Source organism: Anas platyrhynchos, chromosome 6 (assembly GCF_047663525.1).
Source record: "Anas platyrhynchos isolate ZD024472 breed Pekin duck chromosome 6, IASCAAS_PekinDuck_T2T, whole genome shotgun sequence".
Classification (NCBI taxonomy): domain Eukaryota; kingdom Metazoa; phylum Chordata; class Aves; order Anseriformes; family Anatidae; genus Anas; species Anas platyrhynchos.
In genome coordinates, this window is record NC_092592.1 from 34545781 (window position 1) to 34565203 (window position 19423).

A 19423-nucleotide genomic window follows, 5' to 3' on the forward strand; every position below is an offset into this window, starting at 1 on the left:
TTCTCCAAATCAAAGGGCTTAATTAAAAATTTCTCATCAAACTCTATTTCCACTTGCATATGCCCTTGTAAGGTCTGATCCAAACATGTCAAAGTCATCTGGTGGATCCTTCTAAGCAAACACTACCCACGTGCAAGCTGGATGTTTTATCTAAGTAAAACTTTTAGGTTGCTGTTCTGGCCTATGAAGAGAGAAGCAGCCATGCATACTGGTATGTGTGGTTTAGGTGCCAGTATCAGAAGTACATGGATATTCATTGGGATTTCTCATAGTCCTATTCCCAGGAGACTGTGTTTCTCCATGAGGAAAGAAGGTACCTAGCTGGTTAGCTACAATACAAGTTACCTAGTTGGTAAACTACACCAACAAAGGTTGGAGAGATTAGTTCCAGTATGTCTCGATGTAGGTTTGGGTTACAGGCAAGATCCTTCAATTTCCATTATAAAGAGCCACTACTATACTAAATTAAGACAGAAGTGAAAGCTACTGCAGTTATAATTGCTCCCATTAGAGGAGCCTGAGCTTCATTTGGGAGGCCAAAACATCATCTGAAAACCATAGATACAAAGCTGTCAAAATGGCATTCATAAACATGCAAATTATACCTGCCCCTTCTCTTCCTCAAACTCTCCTCTACTGAAAAAACTCTCTGTTTGCAATTTTGGGGGCAGAAATGTTAAGAAATATTTACCTGTGCCAAAGCTTACAGCCTTGCTTATAAAAGTATATCACCAAATGGCCAAGTGTAGGAGAGGTGCACAGGCATTTATACTGCAACATGACTCTTAAATGAGTCCTCTTAAATGTTTAAGATTAGTAATTCCAGTCAATTTTGTGCAACATTGATAGTTTTTCTAGTTTTTAGTAGTAATGGACAGTACATCATTACTAAAATCGTAATATTTTTGCACCTGGGCTCTTTTATGATAGTGTTACTCCTGTGCAAAATTAAATGTCAGCAAAAGAAGAGTGATTCTGAAATGAAATTTTAAATAAATGCATTATTACGCTGAGGAGGTAGTATAGTGATTTAATACGGTGACTAGTCACACCTGAATAACTAAAGAGTTTGTTTTCACAGGGAAGCGCTAAGTTTGCTAAAGCGAAGGGAAAGTATTTTATTACAAATAGGTTATCTTAGCGCTTTCACTCAGTTTGGGGCAAAACTTCATGTGGAAACTGGTATTTGACAGAAGCATAGCTAGGGAAAAAAAAAAATAAAAGAAAGGAAAAATAAGTAAAAAGTTATCAAAGCAAGGTCCCTAAACACAAAGTGCTCCGGAAGACACCCAGAGCAGGCAGGGTCCTTCCTCCGCAGCTGCGGGTCTGAGCTCTGCAACGAGACCCCAAATCCTGGTTCCCCACTCCTCCTGTGGACTGCTGTAGGCATGGAGCTAGGAGAAGGGTCAGGATGGGTCCCTTGCTTCCTGGGTAAAATGTGCAACTGCTCAGGATGACTCCATCTCCCTCTCCATGCTACACATGGTTCAACTCCTGCCGACGAAGGCTGTTCTCCACAAATTATAACTTATAGGGCTGGAGAGTTTAGTGTAGCTCATTTGTAAAGCTGCTCAACAAATGTACAGCAGGTGCTGGAGGAATGCAAAAGACTGTTGTACTTCTTCATCAAGTCATTAGAAATTTTGGAAGGGGTTAAATTTCTGGGCTATCTTCAGATTCATGAAACCTATTTCACAATTGAAATAGTGAAGGAGTGTTCAAACCGTGAGGACAAAATTCATAGTCTTTTAGGATTTTTTTCCACTTTGTCCTGGAAAAATAGCTTCCCTGCATTTTTTTGTAGCTTCCTTGTTTTCCTTCATTGCAGTTTCCTTTCAGTATTTCTTTGCTGAGTTCATGCATCAGCCTATTCATTAGATATAAGGATGAAAAAAAGAATGAAAAATAAAGCAAAAATAAGGATCTGTTCCCAAAGCCAGTGAAAACAATGGGAGTCAAAGGAACTGGCATTGACAAAACATTTTATTTTCCTCGGGAGAGTAAGAATGATTCTAGCCAAAGCTTTGGAGCACAAAGATCCCAGTAATACATCCAGCACAACAAAATGTAAATTGATGTCTTATTTAGGTTCTTACCACCTTGTTAATCATGGCACTCACCTCATATTGCGTTTGAGGAGCAGAGTGACAGTCGTTATTATTGCATTAACTGCACACGGCAAGGTCTTTTATCTTCCTATGGGATTTTAGGTTGACTACTGTAAGTACAGTTTCTGACTGCTGAAAGCTGAGGGTAACCCCTTAAAAAGATATAATCTCTCTCTTTTTTCTTTTTTTTTAAACTTTGGAAATTACAAACAGAAGAGCCTGCGATGTAGAGACACACACAGAAGGAAATGATCTGAGAGAGGAGCCTTTAATAAGCTAAATAGGTTCAGCTTAATGTACATTCTTGTCTTCATTAATTTAGCGGATGATTTTCAGAAGAGTGAGCCTCTCTTTCTCTGGTGTAGGCAAAGTGCAGCTGAACTCACCCCCCTGCTGATGTGCTATGGGTAAAATCATCTAGAAATCACTTAATCTGAAAGGAAAAATCCTCTTAGGTATTTTCCCAAAGATTTCCTTCAATAGGCTCAGCATAGGCAATCGTATAAGGAAGAAAACAGTTTAGCTGAAGATTTTCCTACAGCACAGCTCCCGCATTGCTTCGCTTCCCCTCTCCGGCAAAAGATGGCCCTCCCTCTCCTAGCTTTGACAAATCTTTTTGGGGCCGCTGGCTGACTTTTTAAAACAGTTGTTGTGTCTGCTGTGTACTGCAAGCTGCGAACCTCACAAGGAGCATCACACTGGTCTGTGCCCCAAGTAGCGTACAGCTGGAAGTCAGATTTCATAAATCAAGTCCGAGGAAATCTCATGAGAGGGAGCTGTCACATGGGGTCACGTAAATGAAAAACCAGCTCTTAAGAAGTGGGCACGTCTCAGCACATTGGTGCCAAAGCACTCCTCATTAGGAGCTGACTGAATGGCAAGAACAGCTCTGTTTCCATCCCATCTGCTCCATGGCGCTCATTCATCAACAGAGAACCACCACATGCCAACTGGAACTGGGATCCAGCAGCATGCAGGAGAAGTCGGAGAGTGAAAGAAAGCTGCAGCCTAATGGGTCACCCAGCATCCCACGGGCTGCAGAGGATGCGCTGGGGCTGCAGGAGGCAATTCAGAGTTGTCAAAAGCTCTTAAGATTAAAAAAAAAACAACAAACAACACGTATTCTAGTAAGACAATAACCCGCTTCACTTTGGCTGAGGACAATTTAATGTAAAAGAACAGTTTGCTCAGATGCTTTTTTTGGGGGAACTATTGAGGTTCTGGGAAATAGCTGCCTTTCCAGCTTGCTAGCTCTAGGGTAGTGTTGGTTTTGTCCAGAGGTTGTGGTCAGGGAGCTTTCATTCACAATTGCTGTATCATAGGTCTGGAGAGAATCATCTGGATAGGGAACTTCAACATCCTCATTGTGCTTTGAGAACAGAAAAGAGATTAATCCAGAAGAATTATCTTTAATAAATAGTGCCTTTTATCTCGCTGGCAATCTAAGCGCTGTGAACGTTGTTGCTTAACACCATCCTCACTGCAACCTACATTTTTTGGGGGAACTTGCTACCAGACATGGATTTCAACTTCCCCAGTAGCAAATTTGCTCTTGCAATTAAATACTTATCCCCTCCAACCTTGCCTCCCCTCAAGCTGTTTAAAAGACCCCCTGATTAAAAGGCATCACATTCCAATATTGATTATCCATGCAGCTTACAACAGATATTGTGCTTTGTGGTTTTAATTGTGTGCTTAACCTCTTTATTTGAAGGCTCACAACATTTCCAACTTCTTATCTGACCGCCATGATCTTCCTTCTGGTTTCTTATTCACTGAAGAATTCATGTCCTTTGTTCTAATCTGATATGGCAATATGCATGAGTTGATTTCTTTTTGGTCTGTGTTGCTCAAGTGTTAAACCATATTGGGAAAGACTTTGTACCCTTTAGTGGCTCATTTGCCTCTGGAAACTCTGCATCTGCTGGCAGTAATATTGGTGCCATGGATGGGCTAGTGAGTTAGTATTAGGCTTCATCAGTGAAGGATGAGACATTCTTCCTCCTTTCCCAGACTCTGAGTGATGTTGCTGGTCCAAATCCATTAATGTTTTTGCTACCATCCTCCAGCAATGTGGGAAAACAAAAGACAAAGACTATTCATGTCAACAAGAAATCTGGAAAAAAAAACAAAAACAGGCTTTCATAATCAAAGAAATGTTTCTGTCCTTATACAGCATAAAGCAGCAGAAGAAAAATAAAAAAGAGAAAAAATAAAAAAAGAAATACATTTATGATGCCCCAGCAATAAACATGCCTGCAGCCTACAAAACAATATCAATATAACACAGGGATCATCAACATGCCATTGTGGATGAGCAGATTGCACACTTCAGTTGAAAAACAAATAGCTTTTTCAGAATAGCTTTCAGAACTCACTGAAAAAAAAAAAAATACACTCCTAATTTTAGGCATAGAGAGCATGTGTTAACATTGCCACATGATGAATGCATGATAGTTTGCTCCAGACAACCAACCTTAAAATATCTGAGACCTTATTGTGTTATTGGTGTTTATAATTTGTACTGCAGTCAAGCCTAAAAGCCCTAGGGCATCAATTGTGCTGTGGATGGCATAAACAGAGCAAAAAGACTGTCCCTGTCCCCCAGATACTGCAGGCTAAACAAAACCTTGTCTGTCACCTGCTCTTCCCTCTCACCTATAGCTTGAGTTTTCTCTAGCTTAGGTCTTCAGCACCTAACCTCTCTAAGGTAGGAACAACGTGGTACTGGCGTGTCTGGATGGCACCCGTTTTTGAATGCTTGCTGCATAAACAGTGCACTGAGTAGAGCTTTATATCTGCCTCCTTTATTTATTTATTTATTTATTTATTTATTTATTTATTTATTTATTTTTGAGAACAGACTCCAATGGCTTTTGGAATATTTCCACTGAGACTGTTTATTTGGAACCCACAGAAATACAAACCATAATAACTAACAAATTTTATTTTCTGAGCTGTTGTGTAATTCCATTGTAATTCTCTGGAATTCTATTGAAATTCTTCTCGCAGATGCCTCTGTCCTCTGCTGGATCTGGCCAAGGAATTGAATGTGGGCTAGTGAGGAGCCTTAATGTGATGGTGGAACATGTCCATCTACGCTATTGCGATTCTAGGCAGCCAGCTTCTTTGTCAGTTCCTTTCTCAAAGGCTGTGGCACTGAATGAACCGGCATTAGACTCAAGCAGAGCATCAGAAGCCAATAATTTTTCTGTTATCTGACTTGCAAAAAATGTTTTCTCATACGTTTCTTTCTGCCATTGTTTATTTTTAAGAAGATGAAGGTCTATGCAAGGAACAATCCTAGTACTGTGGATCAGTTAGGCTTCCCAGCTTCTTTTCTTTTCCCAGGCAGATCCACCTGAAAACTAGTTGATCTCAGCTGTGTTTTAGCACATGCTTTGAATTAAAATTATTTCCTCCATGCTTTGCACCTCCCAGAGCACTCTGAGGCCAGCAGGTGGTTTGAAACATCCTCCTCTTGTAGCCTTCCAAGAGCCCGTCCACTTTTGCCTTTGCTCTTTGTCTCCTTCCAGCCCGTGTGGTCACCTGCAGCCTCTTGCTAGGCTCACCTACAAGGAGGTTTCCTCCAGTGGAAATCCTGAGGCTGCAGTTGGCCCACAATAAAGATGTGTTTCCTTCCCTGCACCAGGCAGAATGGCATTGCTGGGCTCTTGCTGTCTGGCCAGCACCTCTGCAGCTCCATCTGCCTCCCCAGAGGTGGATGTCCAGACTGCTTCCTGGGCTGGAAGCAGGACTGGAAACCCCAGCTCCACATTAGGATGCGTGTGAGCATCCTAATTGGGAGCAGGAAAGCTGTGTCCTTATGTCCCTGCTGTCCCTCCAGACCCCCAGCTCACAAAGAGCACCGAATTATCTTCTGCACTCAGGAAGGGCTCCTGCTGCTCTGCCAGAAACCTTTCAGCATGGTGCCAAGGATACTGTCGTTGAAGGAGGGAGGACATCACGGCTGAGATCTGGTCCCATGCTCTCTATGAGGAAGTGATCATCCCAGACGTGTGCCAGGAGGAGCCTGGTCTTATAGACAGGAAAGCTCTGACCTGACAAGGGGGCAGGAGCCCCGGTGATGCATGGGTTCTCATTCTCCATCATCCCTGGGTACATGCAGGAGGGAACTGCTGGGGCCTCTGAGCCCTCCTGGGCCAACTCAATGCCATAATCTCTCATCCTGAGGGATGTTAACACAAAAAATTGCCAGTGCCTTCACAGTGCAGGTGGTTTGAGTGTGGTGGTCAAGGTTAAAGATCCAGTCACTGCATCCAACCCGAGTCTGCTTTGTCACAGCCACAGGTGTCCACAGCCACAGCCAACAGGGTGTCTGACCAAGAACCTGAAAAATCAATGCACGAGAGAGCCCTCTTGCCAAATCTAACCTGAGGCTTGCATTCATTACCAGCTGTGATCTGGTAGTATGTTTGTCCCCCTGGATAAGCTCTCACTGTCCTGCACCATGCCCTGGAGCCCAGCGGAGTGGCCAGCCCCATGTCTCCAGCCTGGCCCAGGGGGCCAACACAGTCGCAGTGGTGCTGCTCCAATTTGTGCTGCCTGCTTCTGCCCCTGCCCACTCGCTTCCTAAAACTGCCTGCGAGTTGCTCAAACCCTCAAGGGAACGGTTTTGTTTCTTCACCCAACCCTGTCATGATCAATTGTTCCCACCACTTTGCGATTTCTGCAGACCGTGTGCCAGTTTTATTTCCAAGAATGCAGCCGCACCAACATTTTTCAATTATTCAGATAGGTTTTTAGCTTGTCATCGTCTTCAATTCGCTGGGAGGAACTGCGCCCGCCTGCCCTACCTCAGCTCTCGCCAGCGCTGATGTGATGACATTGGCTCTGCAGAGGTCGCTTCCTTCCCTTTCCAGCAGGACGGGGAGCAGGATCTGTCCTTCGCACGCCGCCCCTCCTGCCATGTGCAGCAGCGCTGCCTCTCTCGCTGCATCTGGTTTCAAAACAAACCCTCTACAACAGACAAATATGTTAAACCTTTGAAAGCCTCATTTCCAGGTTTCAACAACATTCTCTTCAGAAGCGAGCACTTAATGGAGTTCATTTAAGGTTGTCGAAGCCACAACTTGCTGTCAGCACTATTTACCACTTCAGTGACTCGGCTAGAGCCTCAGCTGCTGTGAGCCAGTGCAGCGCTAATAACGGAGCCCTCCTGATTTACACCAGCTGAAAATCCGGCCCAGCCTCTGCCAGGCCGACAGCCGCTGCCTCCCAGTAGCGGTTTGTGCACGCACTCGCTGCAGACAGCACTTAGAGACGTTTTTCTTCCGACACCCCTGCCTCCGCCCTATTTTTAATGTCGGAGCAGCATGGCGCAGCGGATGATCCCGCACGGAGCCTGGTGGGCGCCAGGACTCGCTCTGACAGCCCCAGCCCTGGAGTGGGCCCCGGAGGTTGTCTTAGGACCCCATTCAGGATGTTTCCTCCTCAGTCCTGGCTTCTTCTTGGGCTCTGATTGAGTCAGATCTCACCTCATGGCAGGTTCCTTCTCCTTGCTTGTTCCTAATGGGGCAGAGGAGAGGGACCTTCCTCATCCTACCCATCACACAGTAATTCCCTGTGCTTTTTCTGGGCAGAGAAGCTCAGTTCCTCTACAGCCACGGGGCTTTTAGCTCATTGTTTCCATCATTTTTACCCCTGCTCCTTTCTGACTCCTCTAAACCCGCCTCCCACAGACCCAAGTCAAAGAGCCCTGAACCTCCCCAAATCTGTCCACCCTTTCCAGTCCTACAGATTAAAATTATCGACATTTTTGTATTCAAGCACTCCACCATCTCCCAGGCTGCTGCACCGGTTAATGTCGTCTCCAGAGCCTGTAGGGAAGGAGCTGCCAGCTCCCCCAGCCAAAGCCCCCAAATGGCATCTGGTCCATCTGCTCCATGGCAAACTGGCAGCACAACAATGACTTCCAGTAAGCTGAGAAGCGGCTGGTTTCAGCGAACGAAACCGCTGCGCCTTCTGTCTTTTATTTCGATAGTAAATTGAATTTTATTATCTTTCCCCCACTTTGCCGCAGGATTGTGCCGAGAGCCGTCGTGACGGAGTTGCAGCACGGGAGGTTTTGACCCTCCCCGCTACTGGACTGATAAAATGCAGCTTGCAGCTCCTGCACGAGCCTGGCTTTAAAACAGGCAGGGACCGCTCGCAGCGAGACCCAGCCCTCCTCTTTTGGGAGCTGCCCACAGCACCCTGACACACACAGCAGCCATCACACACCGGGTGGGGAGCTGCAGTGGGTCCCAAAATTGAGCAGGGGGCACTGGGAGCTTGGGCAGGTCGATCTGGTGGCCCCATAAGGCGTCAGGAGCTGCTCTTCTCACTTTTCTGGAATCTGGGAATTTGCTGGGGAGCTATGACCATTTCTGTCATATTTTAAGGTTATTTTCCTCAAAAATAGATTTTGCTTTAATTACAAAAATCTGAGACATTCTTACGCATGCTTTCAGCAGCTGGAGTGTTAAGAAAAACATTGTGTGCATCATGAAGAAATTGTGAGAGCTGACAAGACATCTCATTTAAAAGAGAGCAGTTCCTACCAGAACATTCGTGATTTCTGAATTTAATCTTAATGTACACATCTCGCATTTTTGTGCTTTTATGAGCTAATTTTAAAGGGCATATCAGGATATTGTGCTCCGGCACTGTTTGTTAATAGTTTCCTGTCTCCCTCAAGGAAAAAATTGAATATTTCTCCTCTGAGCTTTCGCACAACCTTCTGCCAAGTCAAAGCAGAAAGGAAAAACTGTGTGCAATATTTTACTAGGCCAAATGTCGATTTGTTTTTCTGAAATCTTTACCAATCTTCCTGGCATTTAATATTCAAACAGATAGGGGGAAAAAAAAAAAAGGAAGAAAGAAAGAAAAAAGCCCCAAAAAATAGAGCTTTCATTTCATGTGGCAGTGCCGGGAACATCCACCAGGCCGTGATGCACAGAGCCGTGTTTCTTTCCTGCCTAGGAAAGGGGCAATTAAACGTGCTGGGGAAGGTGGAGAGCAGCTGGGCACAAAGGAAAGGGATGGAATCACTTTGTTTTTCTGAGCCTTTTTAATCAGATTTCATTAATCTCCGCCGAGCCTGGCTACAGACAGCATACCTCCCGTTTTGCCAGGCCTTGGCCTTGCCCACAAACGACAAGCTTTTTCCACATGCACAAAAGGCTTCGGTTTCCACGCCGCTCGGAAGGCTGACCGCGGCTCCAGCTCGGCGTGGCGCTGCTGTGAGCCCTCGGAGCCCTGCACCACTTACCAGCAACATTCCCAAGTGTTTGAGGAAAGAGAACTAGATTTTAATCCAGATTTTTCTTTTTACAGGGACAGCTCTGTACCCACAGTCATACCCACAAATACCTATTAGTAAGACTTGTGCCATACTGAGAGTAGGTCCAGCAAAGCTCAGTCTATCAGCCATGAATCCAGATGACTTCTGTGAGCTGGAGCTCATGTTGCCAGTCTCACCATTTATAAGCATCCAAAGGAGCCCAGGTTTTACTTAAAACACCATTACCCCAACAGCTTGGTGTGTTAGCATCCTCTGGGTTCACTTCTGCCCCCTGGGCATTACAGAGGGAATCAGTTTTGAAATCTTAGCCCATGTCAGGGATGTGTCTGGGAAACACAACACACCCTGTTACTAGGTTGTGAGCATCACACTTTTTTTTTTTTTTTACTTTTTTTTTTTCTTCCTTTTTTAACATATTTGTGACATGCCCAGAAGAATGGATTCTCCCAAATGCCCTATTGCCAGTGGGCTGTTGGCATCCAGTGATCTGAAAATATTCTTCCTTTACCTACCAAATGTCACTGCTGTCTCCCCGTGTCTTTCTCCTGAGTCTTTTTGCAGGGCCATACAAGCAGCAACTCCTCAGAGAGGGAGCAAGAGGTACTTGGAAGTCGGAAATCCACCCAGGGCTGCAGAGTAGGTCAGTAGAAAGCCCACATGCTGGCTTGAAAGCTCCTTCAACATATTTATTTCCATCATATAGTATAAATGGTTACTTAGAAAGAAATTTGAGTGTTAATATGCATCCAGTTATATGAGAACAATCATTCCCTCAAGAAATGCAGTTGGCTTGATGATGCTGAAGGATTCCTAAGTCTGACAGTCAGCACCTACAAACCTGTGAAGCCCCTGTAGGTGCCTCTCCTGCCTCCTGCCCATTGTGGCAGCCAGGGCAAGGCCCCTGCTGCCTTTGTCTCTACCAAAAGCCCAGCTGATGCTCTGCAGCTCCACGCTGTTAGGTTCTTCCAAGTTCCTTGGGAAGCATGGGGCAGCAGTGGGATACAGCTGCCAAACCAAAACCACTGGGGCGTTTCCCTTCCCACACGTTCCCAGTCCTCCCCCTGCCGCAGCACTGCCCCCCTCCAAGCTCAGCAGAACAGCACGATTTGAGACTTTTTCCTAAGAGTGGCCCGCGGGACCAAACCTCATCAGAGAAGGAAGGTTTTCAGAGTGCTAGAAGGAACAGGCATCACTGACACCGCAAGTAATAATTCACAACTTTCCCTTTGAAGTATGGCAAAAATGTGTCCAAATGGCAAGATGCTCCTTCGCCTGGTGCTCTACCCTTCTGAAAAGGTTTTGCTTAACAGCACAAAGACTTTCAACAAGGAGTTTTTTGCCCAGCTCAGATCTTTTCCATCTGGTGTGGTCTGTGCAGGATCCATTAATATTTTAACCTCTTTTACTGTTAGCTCGCTGAAGCTATTTGCTAGGATAAAAGAAAAAGGTGAGATTATGTTTTCCCCTCTTGGCATCCTAACACTCTTCTGTTTTTCAGAAATAATCCAATTTACAGCAGATACATTACTAAGGAGCTTCTGTATGTTAGACATAGCCAAAAAATTAGTTACAGGAAAACAAAACAAAACAAAACAAAACAAAACTGCCTTGAAAGTGTTTTTCAGCAGAAGTATATTATTTTTATTGAACTCAAAAAATACTTGCTTTCTTCCATGTCTTTTTGAAAAAAAAAAAAAAAAAGCAGTTTGGGGGGAAAATCAGTTTTAGCTCAAATCTTTTTGCTTTCTTCTAAAATATTTCTGAATTTGGCCAAAAGAAATATATATATTTTAACAGAATGTCAGCAAACTCTCCTGTACATGGATAAGCAATAAAAGGATGGCACATGGCCCAAGCAGTATGCAATCTAAGTGATCTTCGGGCATATTTGAAGCCTCAGCTACCACAGAAGTTGATTCATGCTCCCTTTTATCTTTTTTATTGTATTTTTTTTTTTGTGCCTTCAGCCAGAAGCTGGAGGATTATTGCAGATGACTCAGGGCGGAGGAAGGAAAGGTAAGGCTTACTGGGCTCTGGCAGTTGCCTCCATTCAAGAAGAGCTTTTATGGGATGCCCCAGTTGCAGCAGGAGATCAAACCCGAGCAGGCAGGGGATGGCGCCGAGCCCCCGAGTCCTCCTGCTCCCAAGGCTGGCGTGCTGGTGTGTGGTTTTCCTTCTGCCTTCTGCAGAGACACTGGGCTTGGATGCAAGTTCAGTACTTAAATCTCTCCGGGACCTGGAAACATGAGGATCCTGTGTCTGGGTCGAGCCCTGTTTAAAATCCACTGTCATTGCTTTTGGTAAATGGTGCTCGGTGCATGTTTTACAAACCACAGGGAGCCGCGCAGCTCTCCGCTGCCTTTCACTGCAGGCTCCCAGAGCACTGCACAAACAAGTACCCGAGTTTTACAACAGCTTTATACTCCAGCTTTTCTGGATGGTAGGGAGCTGACATCGAAGTGACTTCCCCATTGCTGTACAGCAAAAGTGCACAAATTTAGGGACAGGCCATAGGGGTTCTGAATTCCAGCTCTATTTTCAAAAGCAGAATTTGGTATTTCTCCACTCCTTTCTGGCAATTCACCCAAGGTTCCCATCACATCTGGCCAGAGATATGAATGATCATTCACACCACTTATTATTCTCTTTAAAATGAATGCATGAAATCCCCAAACTTGAGAGATCAGAAGAGATGCTGTGCGGGGGGAACAAGGAGAGCTCTTTAAGGAGCGACAGGTTCAAGCACACACCGAAATCAGCAGATGCAGGTGCTACACCTGTTGTGAGCAGACGATCCACAGATGCTGCTCCTGGCCTGGTGTACCCCTCTGCAAACATCTCTGAGGCTTCCCTGAGGCATTCATGTCCCGGCACAGGGGGATGCTGCTGTGGAGCTGAGCGAGGGGAGTGCTGGCAGGATGCCATTCAGGGTGAGAGGAGCAGAGCCCAGCCCATTCACAGCAAAAGTGTTGCTGCTGCTCGGGTGGTGCTCTGAATTTCTGCCCTGCCGTGGTGGAATGAGGTCTTGGGCTAAATGCTTATTAGCGATGCTTACTAATCGATAACAACATCAGCCCAAGTGGAAAATCTCAGGTCCCACACTCACAAGTCACAGCCGAGCTACTCGCTTCCCAAACCTACTTCTAAAATTAGAAACAAACAGGCCCCTTCTAAAAGCAATAAACAGCACTTTAATTGGGCTAAAACCCATAAATCTGTCAGCAGCTAGTTACTCTGCCTCCATTGTGTGACCAGCGCCTTTGAATCCCCTCCTGCGCCTTGCACCGTGCATGGTGCTGGGATCTGGAGTCAGCAGAGGCACGGTGTGATGGGCCCGGGTGGCGTGGTGTGGGACAGGGGTGCTCCCCGGCTGGGTGCCATCACCCTCGGGGTGGGAGGGAGCTGCTCATGCTACAGGCGGCCAGCTCTGTGTGTCCTGTGAGTACAGTGCCATGAAATGGTGGGTTACACCCTCCAGGTACCTCTCAAATCTGCGCCTCATGAAATGTGCATTAAAATGCATTTTGCTTAGCAAAACCAGCATGTTTTCATCTATATATATATATATATATTATTATTTTTTTTGTATGTGTGTGTGTTGCCAGTGTTTTAAAGTAAATCCCACTTGACTTGAAAAATTTCAAGTATTAGCATCATGGTTCAGGAGATTCCATCCAGCGAACAGGTACCGATGCTATGGCCACGTCTCCCCTAAAACTAACCTGCTCATGGGAAAATAAATACAGCAGCTGCTATTTCAGATTCACCAGCCGTCTTGGAGGGGAAAGAAGGGTGGCAGCCTTGTGGCAAAGGACAGGACCTGGAACTTTTTAGCACCACCCTGAGAACAAATCATGAAAGCTTGCAGAGAGGTATTATTAAGTAAAAAACACAACATGCTCACATTGCAAGAACAGGGCGTGTTTCCCCAGTGAGAGGGACATGCACATTGTATGGGCAGAGTTCCCAAAACTGAAGGAATAATTCCCAGTCTCAGAGGACCTGCAGAGTGTCTGTGACTGCGTATCATTGCGTGGGACACCTTTGTTCATCATGATGTTCTTTAATTAACACATCTGCCCAGTCTTCTACTGCAATGGCTGGGGGTTACAGGGAGCACAAAACCAGCATCATCACCACCTGGAGCTGGGAATTACTGGTGGGGTTGGGAAATGGGTGAATGGCAGCCAATATCACCCAGTGTCACCCTTTTGATGCCCAAAATACCAAGGCCAGAGGCCCAGCAGCAGTGAGACAGATCTGTGCCTTCCTTGTCCTGTTCCCTCTCCATGTGGCTCTGTTAGGACTTGGGAGGTGTCTTGTCCTCAGTAGCAGAGGGCATTCCCTTGTCCCAAATAAATTCACATAAAGAGAAGATGGAAAAAGAGAGCTGATGCAGCAGGAACTGTTTAGTGCCACCTAGCCTTCCTCAGATAAATAAAAAGAAACAGTATTACATACACATTCACAATATATATGGATACACACAGGCACTCAGTAAGGGTATATAATGCCAGCTCCCATGAGAAGAAAATGCTGGCAGCCTTTCAGCAAGCTATCCTCAACTGCTAGGAACAAGCACACGCTGCCTTTCTGGAGGTGTGTGGCACTCTGTGAATACATTCACCTCCTTCCAATGGAGTGATTGCTCTTAAAGTCCTTCAGATGCCTTTATACCTGGGTAAAATGTTGCTACAGACTGAGTGTAGGGGAGAATGGTAAATCCCACTGCTGTAACAGCTGCCATGGTGTTAGCTCTAGAAACCATGAACTGGCTACTTAAAAGCCAGAGTCTACCTTAAATAATCTTAAGATTTAAAAATAAATCACATATCCAAGACTTTATTTTTGTTCTGTTTTTAGACTCATTCACATCTGCAAGTATTTTCAGTATTTTTCTTGCCTCTGACAATTAGCACAGTTTCCAAAAGCTCAGAGTTTCCTAAGTACCAAACAGAGGATAATACTGTTGCTCCTTTACACCCCCCCAACTCTCAGGTTTATGAAAAAATCTAGTACCCATCCCAGGAGACCTGGGATGAAATCTTGACCCTGCAACGTTGCAGGTTTCTTCTTCTCTCCCCTACGTTGGCCTCCATATGCAGGAGCTCGTGTGGGGGACACAGGCTGCAGGTGATGGGGAGAAGTGTGGCCAGGGCCACTGCCGTGTGTGTGCATCACATATTCAGGCTCCAAAACACAAATGTGAAGAGAGGGGGAGATGAACCCTTCCAACAAGGAAAAATCATTGTACAAGCTCCAGAAAACACGGAATAATAACAGTAGCTGCAGACCCCCACTACTGTTTGCACTTTGCTCACTTTTTATTGCTTTAGTTCTCAGTAGAGGGAAGTCCTGAAAGAAAAAATAGCAATATTTCACTACGTGGCGCCGAGTATTTCAGTCTGAAATACCTTGGGTTGGGGCTGCTGTGCAGTGCAGGAGGGAGCAACCTTTCCTCTGCTCCCCCACAAAGCTGGTCCCCAAGTGCAGCCATGCTCTAGAAAGAAAAATAGTAATAAATTTCAGCAGCGTGCCTGTGAAAACAGCTGATTCTCTGCACCATTAAATACTCTGTATTTATAAACAAAATGGGGTTTTAGCATTTCTTCTCCTATAAAAACACACTGGAACATTTCACCACAGTTTTCTGTCACTTTAATTAGCAAGGAAAGAGGGGGAATGCCAGAGAGCAATTATAGAAAAATATATACTGTGCTGATTAGGGATCTCTTTTCTGTAGCATGGAGAAGGCAGCTTAAAGTTCACGGTAAATCTCTCCCCCTCTAATGAGATACGCCTTATCCAACCCAGCAAGATACAATTAACTCAGGAAAGAATGCAGCGGCTTTCTCAGGGAAAATAAATAAATAAATAAAACTGGGGAGGCAGAGGAGGAATTCGTGCCAAAAGGTGAAGCACAAGGATCCTGCATACTCTGGCTCTCATCCTGGTCAACTCCAGAGCCCGAAATGAGCTCACGGCCTATCCAGGATGGCTCCTGGCTCCAGGCCCTTGTGGGATCCCACCACGGAGCAGCTCTCCTTCACCTCAGCAAGGGCTGCACTCGCTCGCCTTCCCATGAGATTTTTCCTTTATTTATTTATTTATTATGCCTCTTTCTGTCCCGTGCCACTCGTTATGACTTGGGTTAGCGGAGGCAGGCCATCTCCCCAGCTGGGCGTGCGGGGCAGCCGGCGGGGCTGTGCCGGGGTGGGGGCAGCGGGCCCCCCACGCCCCTCCTCGGCCCGGAGCGGGGTCAGGGGGAAAACACCCGGAACATAAATTGGACACAGCAGGGCAGATGTAGACTGAACAGGAAGCGCTGGCCCTAGGCGAAATGAAACAGCTGTTGCCATTGTTCTGCGTTTGCAAACTCCGCACGGCTCGGGCTGCGGGAGCAGCTGGTAGCAATTACCGCACATGAAAAGAAGGGCACAGGATTAGGCAAGTGACGAAAAAGCGAGGGGACCGCTAGATTTATCACTGGCGGAGCGAGGCAGCCCCTGCCCCTGCCCCACGGGCGGGGGTCACAGCGCTGGGAGCCGCAGGAGTGGATCCAGTTGTGGGGATCTGCCCTGGGATCCCCCGGGATCCCATCTCCACTGTGCCTCGTCCCCTTCCCTTGGGTCTCACCGGGACTGTGGAGGAGTCGGGCAAAGCCCACAGACAAATTTCATCTCCTCCTCTCTGTGCAAGCGGGAAAAAAAAAAAACAAAACAAAACAAAAAAAAAAAAAAAAAAACAAGCAGACATGTCACGAGCTTTGCATTCCTTGAGAAGTTTCTTCAGCTCTTCCATATTGTCAGCATTGTAAAATAAATAATAAATAAAAAAATAAAAATCCCTCACAACTTTCTTTTTGCAAGGAATGACGAGCGTAAGAAAGGTTAGTCAGAAGGTAAAGCATGTGTTTGCCATCTTAGCTCCTGATATGGAAACCATATGCTTAAATACACCACCAAACATACTCAATATAACACTCTTTTTTATTAAAGGTGGTTTTATAAAAGCTATCCACCTTCCATCCGCTGGTGACTCCCAAAGAGGTCACATATTCCTCATTGCAACTATCAATACGTATTTGGGGTAAATTAAACTCCAAATAGACTGTTTCTGATTATTATTGCAAAGGGAGCAAGAGGCCATTTTATTTTCCCTCACTGATAAATTAAAAGAACTGTAATGGGTGATTTCTGCAACCTGTAAAAGGCCAAAACCATCTGTAACTCATTTAGTGTCACTTTAAAGAAAATTTATTTGATTAATTCAGGCAGAGCATAGAAAGAATATCGATTTTTTTTTAAAAAACTCTCTTGCTCAAGAGGAAAAAACAGCAGCAGAAGAAAACCCTGACCCAAAGTAAACATTTCTGGGAGTGAAAAAATGCTTAATGTGTTACTGGGAATGCAGAGGCTGCTGCCTTGCCCCTGAGTTAGAGGATTTTTGCTCTGTCAAGGGAGACCCCAGCATGAGGTGGTTGTAACAGTGCCCGTGTCACAGAAGGAGGAATAGGACAGAAATATGGAAAAATGCAGAACCGAAGTTTGGGCTGCTTCCTTGCCCTTCTCCTTTGGAGCCAAGCAGCAAGCCCACCAGACAGACACTTGCAAAGATGTGCACGAGATTATGTCCTTCATGTTATGCAGCCAGGAACTGCTCCCTTTTGTCAAACGGGCTGTTATTTACTGCAGCACCTGAAAAGACCTGTGATAAAGAGGAGTGGACAGAAACAATCGGAATAAACGATGGCAATTTTCCATCCTCCAAACCCGAATTGATGGTAGCAACCCAAACTTCACCACCTTTGTCTGGCCTGACAAGCAGGAAACAGAGAAAAGATCAAAAGAGAGTGGAAATCAAACAGCTTCAGATATTGAAATTCTTCTGTTTTGCCACAGGCTGTCACCCTAGCTCCACGCATCGCTCAGCCAGCCAGGAATACTCCGTGGAAAGCAAGGGAAGAGAAACAGCTCCAGAAGTTCAGAAGTTTGCTCCTCCTGAAATTTCATTGGCCTGCAGGTTACCCACAGTCTCAACTCCCCTGCTGACAATTTGGAGAATAATATTAAATGGTAACTATAATATATACTAATAGATTAATCTTTATAAGTCATGCCAAGTTCTGTGGGGCCGGGGCTTGGCAGGAGTGGTCTGCCTCAGATGTGGAGTATCTAATGACGTCTTTACTGTTGCAGGATTTGCACGTGGCAGCCGGAGATGTCATTTGCACTCTGACACAGGCTAAGTCACTTACGACTATTGATCCCATCAGAGGCTCGCACCGGGCCAGCCTGGGCCCTAGCCAAACCTTGTTTAAATCAAAAGCCGAACTTGCCTTGCTGTCTCTGGGCTGCTCGCCCCGGGAGGAGGCAGGAGGCAGGCAGAGCTCCAGCCTGCTCAGCTGGAGAGTAAAGCTCCAGGGCTGATCTACTGGAATCGTGAAGGATCCTTTCAGTGACTTCAGTGAGCCATATACCTTGGCAAGCCTGGTGCTTGGTGGGGTTATTTGCACGTGGTGATCCCATACTGACCCTCGTTCCTCTCTTCTGGGCTATCCAAAAGTCACCCATTGTATTATTTTTGTTGTTGTTGTTGTAGAGGTTGGAGTCCAAGGCCTCTGCTCAGCTCTCAGATCTACAGGGGGGCGTGTTACAGTGACCCCCCTGCAATTATTGCAGACCCCCTGCAATCGATGGCCGTTACATGCCTATACTGCTTCAAGGACCTAGGACCGATGGAGTCAGGGACTTTTGAGGATCTACATCTTCCTTACAAGCTGTGATTCATCCAGTTGCACTTACTCACCACTAACATTAGCTCTGGTGTGATCCCACGGGAAGCTCTCCATCATGCTGGGACTGACACACCATCGAGCACGTGCCTCGTCTTCCCCTGCTGAATTCCTCGTGAGTTGGTAGAGCTGCATGCCTACAGATAGCCTTGTGGCTCACTCCGCTTTGGAGATCTTAGACAAAATCACCCTCTCCAGGAGAAGGAAAGTGCTGGTTTCATAACTTGCAGTGGAAAACACAGACGGACCTTCACACTCTAAAGAAGAGCAGAAAAAGTGTAAATTTTGGTAGGACATTTACTGAGAAAATGGCAGAAACCTGACAAATACTCATAGCGATATTTTATTGTTGAAGATTTATTTTGTTAAGATACTTCTCATAAAATATGTTGGTTTTCCTGGTTAAGCAGTAGCTGTGCCTAGTTTACAAGCAATTAGAGCCACCCTAACTTACCCTGCTAAGGTCAAATCTTCTCCCCAAATTTCTGACCTTGCTGTGATTCCTGCAAGGAAAGATTGGTACTGCTTGTGTTCTCTACACCAGATATAAAGAGAAAGAGGTCCACTGGAGCAAGAGAAAACACTTTTCTTAGTGCTCAGCTAATTAGGGTTTTCCAAAGCACCATCAGAGTTGCTATTGCAGCACACCATGCACGGGGAAGCCTCCTGGCTCATTTTTGCCCAGAGCCAGTGCCTCTCCAGTGGAAGATTATTGATTTCTGAACTGACACAGTGACACAGTGCCTCGGGAAACTCTTCCTTTTTCCGTCCTCTTCTCTCTCCCTTTTTCTATTTGCTTTATTTTGTTTTGTGCTATGTGAGCCTTTAGTCAAATATCCCACATACACACTCATCACTTGGACGGCTTTAAGCACAATCCATGGGCAAGTCTGGGCACTGCATTAATATCTCTTGTTGTTGTCTCTCTGTAGATTATCCTCTGTTACTGTAATTCGTAAATTCAGCCCTTTGTGTACATGCCTCCTTTGTGAAAATGCAATATCATTACTAATTAAACAGGGTTTTAATAAGTTGGCTGATAGCTCCCCACAGCATCTAGGAATTAACCTCACCTGGGAGCAAGCTGCTGGTTGAGGCTAAAGAGAAGCTTAGATAAAGGCGGGGAAAGGAAAAGACATCAAAGTGCTAGTCACCACCAAAACCTCATCCTCCACAAATTCTAGGTGTGGAAATGTTTCTCAGCCATAGGGATCC

The 19423-nt window shown here is 45.6% G+C and overlaps 1 long non-coding RNA gene across 4 annotated transcripts in view; it reads right to left on the minus strand.

Annotated features, from left to right (window-relative positions):
- Positions 1-2360: 2360 nt before the first annotated feature.
- The window catches only part of LOC106017841 (uncharacterized), a 39298-nt gene continuing 22235 nt past the window's right edge, over positions 2361-19423 (minus strand). For 3 of the 4 annotated variants that reach the window (XR_003497998.3, XR_003498000.3, XR_001191541.5), the window contains 2 exons: positions 18223-18465; positions 14241-14914 (listed from right to left, as the gene is read on the minus strand). This is a non-coding gene — a long non-coding RNA (uncharacterized lncRNA). Of the gene's footprint in view, positions 4225-14240; positions 14915-18222; positions 18466-19423 lie in introns of those variants that run through there. The other variant, XR_002403267.4, reaches the window with a different exon arrangement.